The sequence below is a fragment of the Natator depressus genome, chromosome 2, assembly GCF_965152275.1.
Source record: "Natator depressus isolate rNatDep1 chromosome 2, rNatDep2.hap1, whole genome shotgun sequence".
NCBI classification, from domain to species: domain Eukaryota; kingdom Metazoa; phylum Chordata; order Testudines; family Cheloniidae; genus Natator; species Natator depressus.
The window spans coordinates 61584446-61598070 of record NC_134235.1 but is presented as its reverse complement, the minus strand read 5'-3'; positions in this window follow the sequence as shown (position 1 = coordinate 61598070).

The following is a 13625-nucleotide window of genomic DNA, read 5'->3' as shown; positions in this document are numbered from 1 at the left end:
TGCCCCACCCCTTATGCACCTGGACCACCTTGATGAGCCCTCCACACCCAGACCGCCACCCCATCGAGCACCATTTCCCCAGCACCAAACCCACCCACTGAGCTCCCACATTCAGACCCCTCCTGCCCCCGCTAAGCCCCAACCACCTTCACCTGGAACCCCTCATTATACTTCCCAGAGTTTGCATTGGTCATGTCTCCCACCTACAGAAGCTTCATACAATCCCATACTAATATGTAAACTTTGCATTTTTAAAACAAAACACCCCAAAGGTACTTCAACTTAATTCAATAAGGTTTGATTTAATTCCATGAGCTATGTCCAGGATATTGCAGGAAATTGCCGTATCCAACACAATGTTTTTAATTTTGTTTAACAAATTTATTTTTATACATCATTATGCTCTTGTTGAAAATGTTATTTCTGTCTTGCTGGTAATTCATCTGTGATGGATGTCATCATTGCTGCTCTGGCCCCTCCTGTATTCTTCACTTCATTTTTTCTTCCTCCTTTGGGTTTCTTCCTGCTGTTCTCAGCCTTTTCCTTCCCTTCCTGCATATCCCCTGCAGCTGCCCTTTGAATAGCCCATCAGTAGATGGTGGGATTGCAAAAACAGAGGAGAGCTATCCACTCATGCTTCTCCTCCTCATGCTCTTCATCTCTTACTTGTAATATTACAACCCAAAGACAGGTTTCAGAGTAGCAGCCGTGAGCTTTTGTGAGCTACAGCTCACTTCATCGGATGCATCCAAAGACAAAAAGCCAGTCATTATCCATCTTCCTCCTCCCACCATCTCTCTCTTGCTCTCATTGAAAAAACTATCATCACATTGGCTAAAATGCCTTACGAACATAAGAATGGCCATACTGAGTCAAACCAATGGTCTGTCTATCCAATATCCTATCTTTTGACAGTGGCCAGTGCCAGATGCTTCAGAGGGAATGAACAGAACAGGGCAGTTTCAAGTGATCCATCCCCTGTCATCCTGTCCCTGCTTCTGGCACTCAGAGGTTTAGGGACACTCAGAGCATGGGGTTACTTACTTAATTCTTTTTTTGGGACCCAGTTATAGTTTTGAACCCAGTTATACTTTCTTACATTTTATTTTCTTTAATTACCAACCAGATCATTGTTCCTGTCCATGTGCAAAACTGAAGATCCAGTGATTCAGACAGACTTTATTCATGTAAATGGGATCAGGAGTTTAGAAGTAGATCACTGCACATACAAACAATCAGAAACTGAAAGGCCAAATGTTTCCTTCCCTACTGACTTGCTTTCTGTGGTTTGGTTGCCACCAGAGTGTGCAGGGTTTTCCTTTCATAGAGTCAATCACAACTCAGAATTCTCCCTCTCTCCAGCAGGGTCTTCGCTCTTCCCTTCCTATTCTACTTCACTGCATCAGCTTGTTCCTTCCATAGCTATATTTTGCCTAGCTTTCTACTCTGTCAGTGAGTCCGAATTCTTCCTTGATGAGTGTCTATATTGTTGGCACCAAGCCACAGAAAGCAAGTTAGCAGGTAAGGAAACATTTGTCTTAAGTAACTTGAATGTCACAGACTGAGGCTGTCGCCTCTTCATTCTCCAATGGCCTCAGCCTTTTTCCCCCACATTACAGTCCTACTACACAGTGCTTCTCCCATCCATATTTTGTAAAAGGGTGCATGCAAGTTTCAATTTGCTGGCTTTTTTTTCATCTGCCCCTGAAACGACAAATTAAAATCTATGGCAATATTTTTCTATATGGCCACTAGTCCTGCTTCTGGTTTTGGAAATCCAGAAAATCCAACCATTACTTGTGAATCTGCAATGGGCCAGATTCTGCCACTCTTCCTCATGTTGCTTCTGATCTATCCTGCAAGCAGCTCCATGTGGATGTAGAGGGCTGTATGTGCAAAATTTCTTGCAGGATCAAGGGCATTCCTGCAAATAGCCCAGTAGGATTCTATTCATTGTGAGTAAGGGTGACAGAATTGGGCCTAAGGAGACTACAACGTGGGTTGGGGAAAGAGTTCATTTGACCCCAAACCTTTCCATACATCAGGGTCTGCCACAAACCCATTTGGAATGATTTACACAGTTCTAATGACTAATCAGTCCCTAATAACTCAAAGAATTAATTTCAGGCTCCTCAAGGACTTCAAACTGCAGGAGGTAGAAAACTCTCAAAAACCAAAATATTGACAAATCAAAGACACTCACCCTCTCTTCCTGGGCACAGTTGAATTAGCTGCTGTCCTGACATGTTATGGCCACTCAGAGCCTTAATCATGAAAAATTGCTTCAAAAAGAATTAACCAATTTAACTAACTCTAACAAAGCTTCAAAGCTTTACCAACAGCAGGAAACCTTCTCGCTAATTGGGAGCATATATCTGAACAAAATTAAAATTATTCAGTATAACTAACGTATTTCATGACTGCCTAAATATAATTTTTAAATAGTTTTTATCAAAATTACTGCTATTCATACTAGCCTAAGAATCTTGTTCCAAGGTCTCTCCGCTCAGTTTTATTTATTAATTATATTATTATTATTATTATTTATTATTGTATTGTAGTAGCACCTAGAAGTTTCAGCCATGGACCAGGAAGGCACTTTACAAACACAGAACAAAAGATGATCCCTGAACCCTGTGTCTCTATGTTTTTGAACAACTAACAATTATTTCTGAAAAAAAACTTGGAAAACTTCAGAGGCACTGAAAGAATGGAGGAAAGCAAATGTAGAATGAATTTTCAGATGGGAAAGAAGAGTGATGCTAAAGTGACTTTGAGGCAGTGCAAGCGTAACTGAGAACCACCAAAGTTTAAAAAAACAAAAAAACAAAAACAAACAAATGAAAAAACCTACACCCTTAGCTATAGAGATTTAAGCATTTACCATTACATGGTGCATAGCTGGAAAAATCTGATATAATTTTTGTGCTTGCACCTAATTTAAGGGCTGATCCCACACCCACTGAAATCAGCTGGAATTTTCACTTACTTCAATGGGTTTTGAATCAGGTCCCAACAGTTTTAACAGACAAATCCTAGCCACTTGCACTAAAAGTGATTGAATACACGTGAAGAAAATGGATTCACCATGATTTGAGAACTGAGGTTTTCCAGCAAAACAAGCTCACCCTCTGCCAGTGTGAAAATGTTCTTTCTACATAAAATGTATCAAATAATGGTAAATTATTGTTATGCTTTTGTAGAGATCTATTATGAGTGTAAAGATCACAATGAAAGACATTTAATGAGGTTTCACAAAACTGATCGAAGTTAACATATTCTGCTTAAGTCAAAAATGCCAGTCAACCATCAAGAACTGGTAAAATAGATGAAGATTGGCTCTTTTTATCCTGCTATATTTTTAAGGCCAGCATTCTAATCCCCCTATTTTAGAGTGGGTGGAAATAAATATATCTCAAATGTATTGACAGTTAAAGTTACAATAACAATATTTGATTAACAAGTTGGATAATCTTAGCACATAGTGGAGAAATGCATAATGGAAATACAAAAATATTAACTGCTACTAACTATAAATAATGGCATAAATAATAATAGATATTTCCCTTAATAAATTAATAATAAGGCTGTGACAATTTGCAAAGCCGGGAAATTCAGACTCTGATGCTGTCCATAACTCAAGCCATGGGGGGAAATTATTAAATTTAAATAAATTATTAATGTAAAGGATTTTATTTTAAACTTAATTAAAAGCAAGTCTGAGGCCACTGAAATTGGGGGCGGGGGGGCAGGAACAGTCCCAGTAAAGAAAGGCCCCAATCAATACATCAAGGTAGTTGAGCACAATGCTTAACTATAAGCACAGATAGTCCCATTGACTTCAATTAGGACTGAAGTAAACCGCATTTGTGGGTGAACTGTCTATGTACAACATATGAATTCCAGTTTGATTTTATGAACTTTTTGTATGTTTATGCCTTATAGCTGTCTTTCTGTAGTCTTGCATCACACTTCCTGATAGGAAGTAAGCAGTAGATGTGGTATATCTTGACTTTACTAAGGCTTTTGATACTGTCTTGCATGACTTCATAAACCAACTAGGGACATACAATGTAGATGGAGCTACTATAAGGTGGGTGCATAACTGGTTGGAAAACCATTCCCAGAGAGTAGTTAGCAGTGGTTCACAGTCAAGCTGGAAGGGCATATCAAATAGGATTCTGCAGGGATCAGTTCTGGGTCCGATTCTGTTCAATATTTTCATCAATGATTTAGATAATGGCACAGAGAGTACACTTATAAAATTTGAGGATGATACCAAGCTTGGAGGGGTTGCAAGTGCTTTGGGGGATAGGAATAAAATTCAAAATGATCTGAACAAGCTGGAGAAATGGTCTGAAGTAAATAGGATGAAATTCAATAAGGACAAATGCAAAGTACTCCACTTAGAAAGGAACAATCAACAAGACACACATACAAAATGGGAAATGACTGCCTAGGAACGAATACTGTGGAAAGGGATCTGGGGGTCATAGTGGATCACAAGCTAAGTATGAGTCAACAGTGTAACACTGTTGCAAAAAAAGCAAACATCATTCTGGGAGTTATTAGCAGGAGTGCTGTTAGCAAGACACGAGAAGTAATTCTTCCACTCTGCTCCACGCTGATTTGGCCTCAACTGGAGTATTCTGTCCAGTTCTGGGTGCTACATTTCAGGAAAGATGTTGATAAATTGGAGAAAGTCCAGAGAAGAGCAACAAACATTATTAAAAGTCTAGAAAACATGACCTCTGAGGGAAGATTGAAAAAATTGGGTTTTTCAGTCTGGAAAAGAGAAGACTGAGAGGAGACATGATAACAGTTTTTAAGTACATAAAAGGTTGTTACAAGGAGGAGGGAAAAAAATTGTTCTCCTAACCTCTGAGGATAGGACAAGAAGCAATGGGCTTAAATTGCAGCAAGGGCAGGTTAGGTTGGACATTCGAAAAAACTTCCTAACTGTCAGGGTGGTTAAGCACTGGAACAAATTGCCAAGGGAGGTTGTGGAATTTCCATCATTGGAGATTTTTAAGAGCAGGTTAGACAAACACCTGTCAGGGATGCAGGGGACCTGACTAGGTGACCTCTTGAGGTCCCTTCCAGTTCTATGATTTTATGAATCTTGTGGTAAAAAGAGGGAGAGTGGTGCCTGGGTGTCTCTTTGAATGAAATGGTTAAGGACCATGAACAACGAACAGGCACTGTCCTAACAAAACAGAAATGCTCCTGCTAAAGATTGTGGCCAAAGCTGCAGTTTTTAAAGTCTGGATTCCAAGTGGGTGGTAACCAAGCAACAGACCACATGGTGCGGGACCTTGATCACCTAATCCCGAAGGGGGCTTGAGGCTGACCAGGAGTGTCACATGGCAGGGTGGACTGGAAGTTATGAAACAAAGTTATGAAACAAAGTTCACTCAGAGCTGCTTTCTCTCACTGACAAGAACAAAAACAGAATCCTGTGTTGGAGAAGTGAATTCCAGGAGAGGGGACCTGGAATCTTGAAAGGACAATGGCTAAATCCCAAAGAATGCTCAAGAATGGTCAGAAAACTGAGGCAAGGAGACGTAAAAATGTTTCTTATTTTGTATGGATCAGTACAGCTCTTGTGCTGCCTAAAGTAAAGAGTGATCCGTATCAAAATCCCTCTGTGTGTCTTATTGGCTTCAGCTAAGAGTTAAACTGTAAACTGGAGTACCCAAGTGGATGGAGCTCTGGGCAGGGTGTGCTTAAGCTATTGGAGACAGTTGGGTGGTCACTGTTCTTGCAGCTGGACCATAGCATCACACTTCTGAGAAGGGGTGCCAGAGAGAGAGAAACTAGAGGCCAAAGAAAGATACAGTGCTTAGAGTCTACTCAGGCTGAGGAGAGCTTAAAGCACACAGACTCAGCATGTGGATCCAAACAAAACAGCCTGGAGTATGTCTGACAAGAGGATCCCATCCAGGTCTGTGACAGTACTACTTGTGTTTAAAGTAAAACACATGCATAAGTTATTTGTTGAATGAGGGTTGTTGGGTGACACACATTTATACAAATACTATGATTTTTAACAGTTATCTAATGTCTTCCTTCTTAAAATAATTTTAGAGGAACCTAGATATTTCTCCTTCCAACTACACACACTTGTTTGGCTTCCCTTGATCTGGAAAAATGTGTGACCTTTCGGGATGAGAAATCAAAGAAGCCAACACCTCATTCCCCAGTTTAGTCCTTGAGTCTTGGGCAAGGAAACTCAAACTGAGAGAAATGACTGCTGGACTGAGCTAAATAACTGATGCAGGTGGTGCCTGTCTGCTGACAGGACCTTCCAAATCTCACTTCTCTCTAATCTCTAGTTCTTCTTCTGACTTGCCCTTAGAAAAACAGGAGGAGTGTGAGCTAAGATAGAGAAGGGCAGGAAAAAGGTAGGACCAGGACGCTGCCTGCCTCCACACCAGCCTGAAAAGCTGATCCATCATGCGGGAGGAGGCAGGCTGCAACATCCCGAGGCACAGTCCCTCTGAGGAATCTCTTTAGGACTAGCAGCTATGCCAACACAGGTTTGTGCCTGTCTGACACAATCTAGCCCACAATATTTTAAAGAAGGATACAGTCCTGGATGTGAACCAGGGGAGGTTTTATGGTTATGGAAAGGATTTGGGAGCCTAAAGTATCTCAGCTTGCAAAATGTTCTGCGTAGCCTCCTGTTTCAATCACAAAAGTGCTTATGATCATGCTTGCACGGTGCCTGTGTCAGAGCTGTTTATTGCCCAACATGAGTCACTGACATTTGAAGATTGGTTCTAGGTGAGGAGCATATCCATTACAGTCAGTTCAATTCTGTCTTGTGCACAGCACATCCCACCTTAACCTTTCCTCAGCTTTACCACCACCAAAAAAAATACAACAATGTATCAGCTGCACAGCTGTAACCAGGCATTGTAAGTGACAGCCCAGCAGGAAGAACAGCCTTTATTTGTCACCTCAAGTTAATGGCGTAAATTCAGAGACCCCCCTCCTTCCTGCCCTTCTACAAAGAGAACTTAAAGTCCTGATTAATATGCAGCCCTATTAACTCTAGTGGCTCTAAGAAGGTGGTGACTGAAAGGGAAAATGAATGACCTCCTACCCAGGATTTGCCCGTTATCTGAGAGGTGAACTAAAAGCTGCAATCTGAAAGGCAACAGCATTATTAACTATTGTATAGTGAATTCATACAGAAAACACTCATCAGAACTAACAGCTCTGATAAAATTCAATTTTCATTCATCTTGTTTGATTTGTCTTTATTGCTGGCTGGCACGGGCCCAACTAAGCTGTTGCTTCTCTTCCCCTTGCCATTCAGATGAGCTCTGAAATAGAAAAAAAAATAATAAAACCTCTCTGTGCTCTGCTTGAGAGGACTGGACCTTACTAATCCAACACGTGCCATGAAGGGGAAGAGGCACTAGTTTAAAAAGTGTCCACCTAGGAGAAAACTCCAAAAAATCTTCAAAACCCAATTCTGCTGGTCATGTTACAATCAGCACTGTAAAACCTGACTCACCAATTAGACAAGGATCTATAATAATGAACATAACTTCATCTTTTACTGTCAGATTCTCTTTTATCATCCCCATTATTCTGAGACCAAGTACTAAGCACAGTGAATGTGTGCCATCTCACAGGACACAGCAGGATGAAAGTATGTTGACTAGACTGTCTCAGATAATGGGGAAAGATGAACATATACTAAAATGGCTCCCTTGCCCCGTCCAGTACTCGCAAACAGTGCACTCTCAGCCTCTTTGGTCTGATATTGTATGCCGTCATCTTTCTCCTGCATGACAGTAGGCCAAATTCATGCCGGGTGTAGACCCACTGACTTACACTAGGCATGGATTTGGCCCATTGTTTTTGTGCAATAATAGCATTATATTGAGGATAAAGTTGGCCCAATATATTTTTTGTAGGTGCCCTACTGAAACAGTGCATGAAGTCCAAGGACTGGAGTATGGTGCTCTTGTCCTCAGTGTTTCCTTATTATACGATGCTCTTCCTTTTAACGGGAGTCGCAAACCCTCCTTTTCCTCCATATTCTGAAGTCTTAGGCCTGACTATCCATTTACTTACATTGGTGTAAGTCAGGAGAAACTCCACTGAAGTCAGTGGAGTTACACTGGTGTAAAATTGGGATGAGTTAGGAGAGAAGCAGGCCCCATAGTCTTCTTTCTTCAGACATTATGAATTAATTTGAAGTGACAGTGCCTAGCCCAGTGGGGTCCTGGTCCATGTCAGGGGCTCCGTGGCATTATGGTAATACAAATAATAATAAATAAATAACAAGAACAGTTCTCTCTATTCAGGTTAACTCCATCTTATTCTCTCCTCAGCCCAAGTCTAGTTTGTGCTCTATTTGTTACCCTGAAGGGCATTTCTATTTGCAGTAGATGTTTTCAGTTTTGCTCTACACTCAATATACTACATTATTTTACTATCCTTGACATGAGTGTCTCTCATTCCTGCTGTCTGTTTGTAGGTAGTGGATACAATCTCTCCTTATTTGTGACAGCTACATTGTTCCCATTTCCCTTCTGCTCTTGAGGAGTGCATCAAGTGCCTCTTTTTCAATGTAACAAGTACCTAGAGACCTAAGCATCTGTTTACACTAGTTTTTACCTCAGGTTAATTGATTGCCAGTTAACTTGAGGTAGTTAACACATTTGTGAAGGCTAGTATGGAAATTCCACAAATGGTTTGTTCCAGGGCACAGGAGTATCTAGGGTAAGTCACAAACACTTTGCTTTGGAACAAATACTTGTGGTGTGTCTACACTAACCTCCACAAATGTGTTAGCTACCTCAAATTAGTTGGCATTTGGTTAAATTGAGGTACAAAATTAGTCCAGACAGTGAAAGTGATAAAAGTGACAGTGAGAGCTCCCCACATTTCCTCAGCTTCCTGCAATGATTCAGTGACCTGTCACATTGCCAAACCATTTCCACTTCCAAACTTCAGATATAGTGGGATAGGGGGAAAGAGAAATTTGCAGCAAGAAAAGGCTACGAGTTTGTGGTAAAGCTCACCTTTTCCATTTCATTTGGCAAGTATACAAACCAGTACTATTGGGATGAAGAATAATAAATTATCCTTGTTTTAGTCTAGCCTCATCTTGTTTTAATTGAAATCTCAATTTATTTAAATCCCTCTTAAAATAATGGAATTAAGGGACAAGTAAACACAATTCAGAATGAACCATGGTTTTCAGCTTTAAAAGCATCAGACAAAAGTCAACCCTTTGACAACAATTGTTTTAGGTCAAACAAGTATTTTTGGACTTTACACCTTAACACACTTAAAACTGCCTTCACCAAACAAGAACAGAGAAGTAGATTGCATCATGGAATAGGCCACCCAAATGCCTCAAGAACCTGTTTCAATATGGGGAAAGGGGGGGAAAGCCTCTGACTGCACACCCCTGGTTGTCACCTACCACCCCACACTAGAACCCCTATGGGGTATCCATCATTAAACAATTACATTCCACACTCAGTGGGGACCACAACCTGAGATAAACCAAACCACCTCTTCTGGCCTTCAAACAACCCCCCCACCCTCAACCTCACCACCTCATCATCAGAAGCAAGTTCCCCTCAGAGCAGGACACACCAACTCAAAGCATCACCAGACCCTACCAGAACAACAGATGCAAAACCTGCAGGCATATCTCCACTGCTGTGATGATCAATACCCCCCCCCACCACACACCTCTCAAGATCCCTGGGTCCTGCACATGCCTCTGACAACATGTGATGTGCCTCATCCAGTGCATCAAATCCCCCAACAAGAACTCTGAGGTTAAACCAGACAATCACTATGCTCTTAAATGATGTCACACAGAAAAATGATAAAAGACAAAAACACCATGTCATCCATGGGCAAACACTTTTCCACAAAGCGATCACTCTATATCTAACCTCTCAGTCCTCATCCTCAAAGGAAAACTTAAAACTTAAAAAGAGAAATCTGGGAGCTTAAATTCATAAATTTGCAGACACTAAAAATCATGGACTTAATTAAGACACTGGATTTATGTGATATTACAACAATCTGTAACCCTCTAAAACCCTTCTTTTGTCCTATGACTCAAGAGATGTTAACTGGCCACTTCACCTTGTCTCTTACAATATGAGAGACAAGATGGGTGAGGTAATATCTTCTACTGGACAAACTGTGTAAGCTTGAAAGTTTCTCTCTCACCAACAGAAGTTGGTCCAATAAAAAATATTACGTCACTCACCTTGTCTCTCTAATATTCTGGGACCCACATGGCTACTGTACAACATCTTACATTCTGTGTTTACTGTTTATGCTAAACAATCTGTTCTATCTTGTATTTAGCTGTGACACTTTCCCAGACCTGAAGAAGAGCTCTGTGTTGCTCAAAAGCATGTCTCACTTGCCAACAGAAGTTGGTCCAACAAACCCTGCTCATTACTTTACATAAGACATTCATGGTCACTCTTCACTTACCTGTTTACTTAGGCCCCTAAGCAATAATAAAACAATTTAAATACAGTTGTGTCCATGGCACTACTGCTTGCCTTTGGTGCATTTTGATCTTCTTAAGTGATCGCTACATCAAGTACTAAGTCCTTGTATCTTCCCTCCGTCCCTTTTCTTCATGAAATAAAATCCAAAAGTCCAACAAATGTGCTTTGATGTACTCCCTGGATTCTTCTTAAATATTCATGTAATATCCGGTTTTCATGATTTAAACATTTATATCAAGGGTGGCCAGGTGCCCTGTTTTTGACAGGGAAGTCCAGTCAAAGAGGGGACCTGACAGTGTCCAGTTAGATCCACTGACTGGACACGCAAAGTCCGGTTACTGTGGGAGGGGGAGGCACGGAGGTGTCAGGTCATCATCTGTACCAGTCCCTACCCAGCCAGGGCTGCCTCCTACCTGCATCGGGCAGCTGCAGCTCCCAACCACAGCTTCGCAGGCGAGTCCCTCCCAACCCAGAGGAGAAAGGGGAATAGCAGTGAGCAACGGAAGAGGAGTGAATGGGGAGTGGGGTTTTGGGAGGAAGAGGCATGGCAGATGTGGGGCCTTAGGGGGAAGAGATGGGATGGGGGAGGTTCTGGCACTCCTGCTGGAGTGTCTGGTTTTTAAAAATTACAAAGTTGGCAACCCTATTTGTGTGTCTCTCCCATTCATTTTAACAAAGCACACAGAGATAAATTCAACCACAGTTACTCCAGAATACACCCATGTAACTCCATTAACAGGGTTTACATCAGTGTGACTGAGTGAAGAAATTACCCCAGTGCATCTATAGTGCACACATATTTAATAGACAGGAGAAGGTTGCCTTCATTCCTGTCCATTCTTTGTTAGTTATAAGTTTAAATTCCACCAGCATGTTTAAATGCTTTTAAAGCTAGTCTGCACTTATGGTTTCCAGAACCTTGCAAGAGAAATCTTGCAAAGCGAACAATGGAATATCCAGGGCAGGGAGTGTCTTGGCATCTGTGTCTGTACAGCACCCAGAACAATGGGGACCCAGTCTTGATGGAGTCTTTGGGTGCTACAGTAATCTAAGTGAATAATAAAAATAAGTGTTTCTGATTATGACTCCTTGTTCTTAACTGGATATTTAAAAAGGAAAGCACAAATGATTCAAATGCACTGACAACCAGGAGAGAGTTAAACCTGTCTCTGCACTTACATTTATTTTTTCTCTAAGTTGGAACTTCCCTGGGTCTTTCTCTTATTAAAGAAAATTTGATTCACATTCAGAGAGAGCCCTCAGTCAAGACCAGTTCACTATTCTTTTACTGTGATGCAGTTAAACAACCATCTGCCCTTCCTCTATTACTCATTTAATTTATATATTTTGTCTGAACAGTTTTCATTTTAATATCATTATATCCTTATTTTTGCCAGTCATGAGTTCAGTCTCAGCTGGAGAGAATGCACTTTCCCCTCATGTTATTTTCCTCCTTTCACTTTTCTGTCAATATTATTTTATTAACACAGAGCAGGATATGGGATTAGTATTAAACAGCAACATTTTAAAGTTCATTTCACTGTTACATAAATGTTACATATCATAGAATTTAGCTCATAATATACATCACCTGTAGTGCCACACTATTTCGAAACATTTAAAGGAGAAGGTACTACTTGCTTTTTAAAGTTTTTTTTTTAACCCTTGTGATTTACACTCTACGTAATTATTGTTTTTCATTTTTTTAAAATCTGGTATATTTTCTTTCCTTTTAAAACAAATATCTCTCTGTCACTCTACTTAGTAGCTGTATGCAGTCATAAAAGGGCCACTTGGTATCAGAAAAATCATACATATTTGCCTAATAACGCCTTTTAAGTAATCTGCCCCCTTTGTTAATGGCTTTTTTTTAAAACCAGCAATACACTAGGAATCAAAATTAGCATCTAAATGAGGATGTTTTAAACGCATGCCTAGGGGTTGTAGTTTTCACCTTATTTTTTTAATAGTTTGCCACGTTAAATTATGTAAAATAGAAATGGTATTTTAGTTTTTAATGAGCTAATGTAGCCCTATCAACCCTCCCTCCCTTTCACTCGCTCTCTCTTTCTCTCTCTCTCTCTTTCAGAGTCCACAAACTGTTTTGCAGGTATGAAAAATGGCCGTGAATGAGAAACAAAGTGTCAGGAGACAGAACAGACATCCTCCTCCCCAGCAGAGACTGCCTCTCTGCGCTCCTGTGTGCTGGGAGTGTTTGTCTGACGTTTCTGTTGAAATGGAACATTTCTTCTTTATAAATAATTTATAATATATAAAAAGAAGCAATCATTTTTATATTTAACTGCAGAAGAAGAGAGTTTATTATGGCTCCAGTCAAATTGCCTTTTCATTTAATTATGGAGCTAGATTAAAAGAACTGAATATGTATACTGTAGCATGGCTAAAGGGTGACTGAAAGGTGGAGGGGAATGTGGTAACCATCTACAAGTAAAGTGTTGGAAGGGTGTAAACAGCTAGAAGGTAAAGGAATTCTTTAGGTTCGTCCAAGGAGGTCAACTAAATGGGGTTGGCTCAAGGAGAAAGAGCAACAATAGCAGCTAGAGCAGCAGGGGACATGCCCTCTCTCCCTCTCTTTGGACAGATTGTTTCTATAGGAAAAGGGGATTGGACCAACTGCTAGGCAGGAGAAGGTTGGGAGTGCGAGGAGTGGGGAGGATCTGATTGGATAATCTACTTGGTAACTCAGAAACATGGGTTGAATCGAGCAGGAGTCCAAAACAAAATCAAAACCAGAGAAATGAAAAGAGCGACCAAGATGTCCATATGCCATGACAGAATCACTCCACAACCTACCACAGTCTCCTACTCCCTGTTCTTCTTTGGCCCTTCTACCCTGTTGTGAAACCCTCACATTATATCATGTCTAGAACAAAATGAGAAGCTCCTCAGGGCACAGAATGTGTCTTTCTTTTTGGCATGACACTCTTTGCACACTTTTGATGCTATAATCATTCCTATACAAAGAAACATGTCTTAAGAAACCCTCCAGAAACTGACAAAAGTCCAGACATGGTTTTCTAATAAAGGTGTGGAGATTTATACTCCCTACATTTAGGCTGCTATAAGGTATTGCCTCAAGACAGGAGCTGCTTA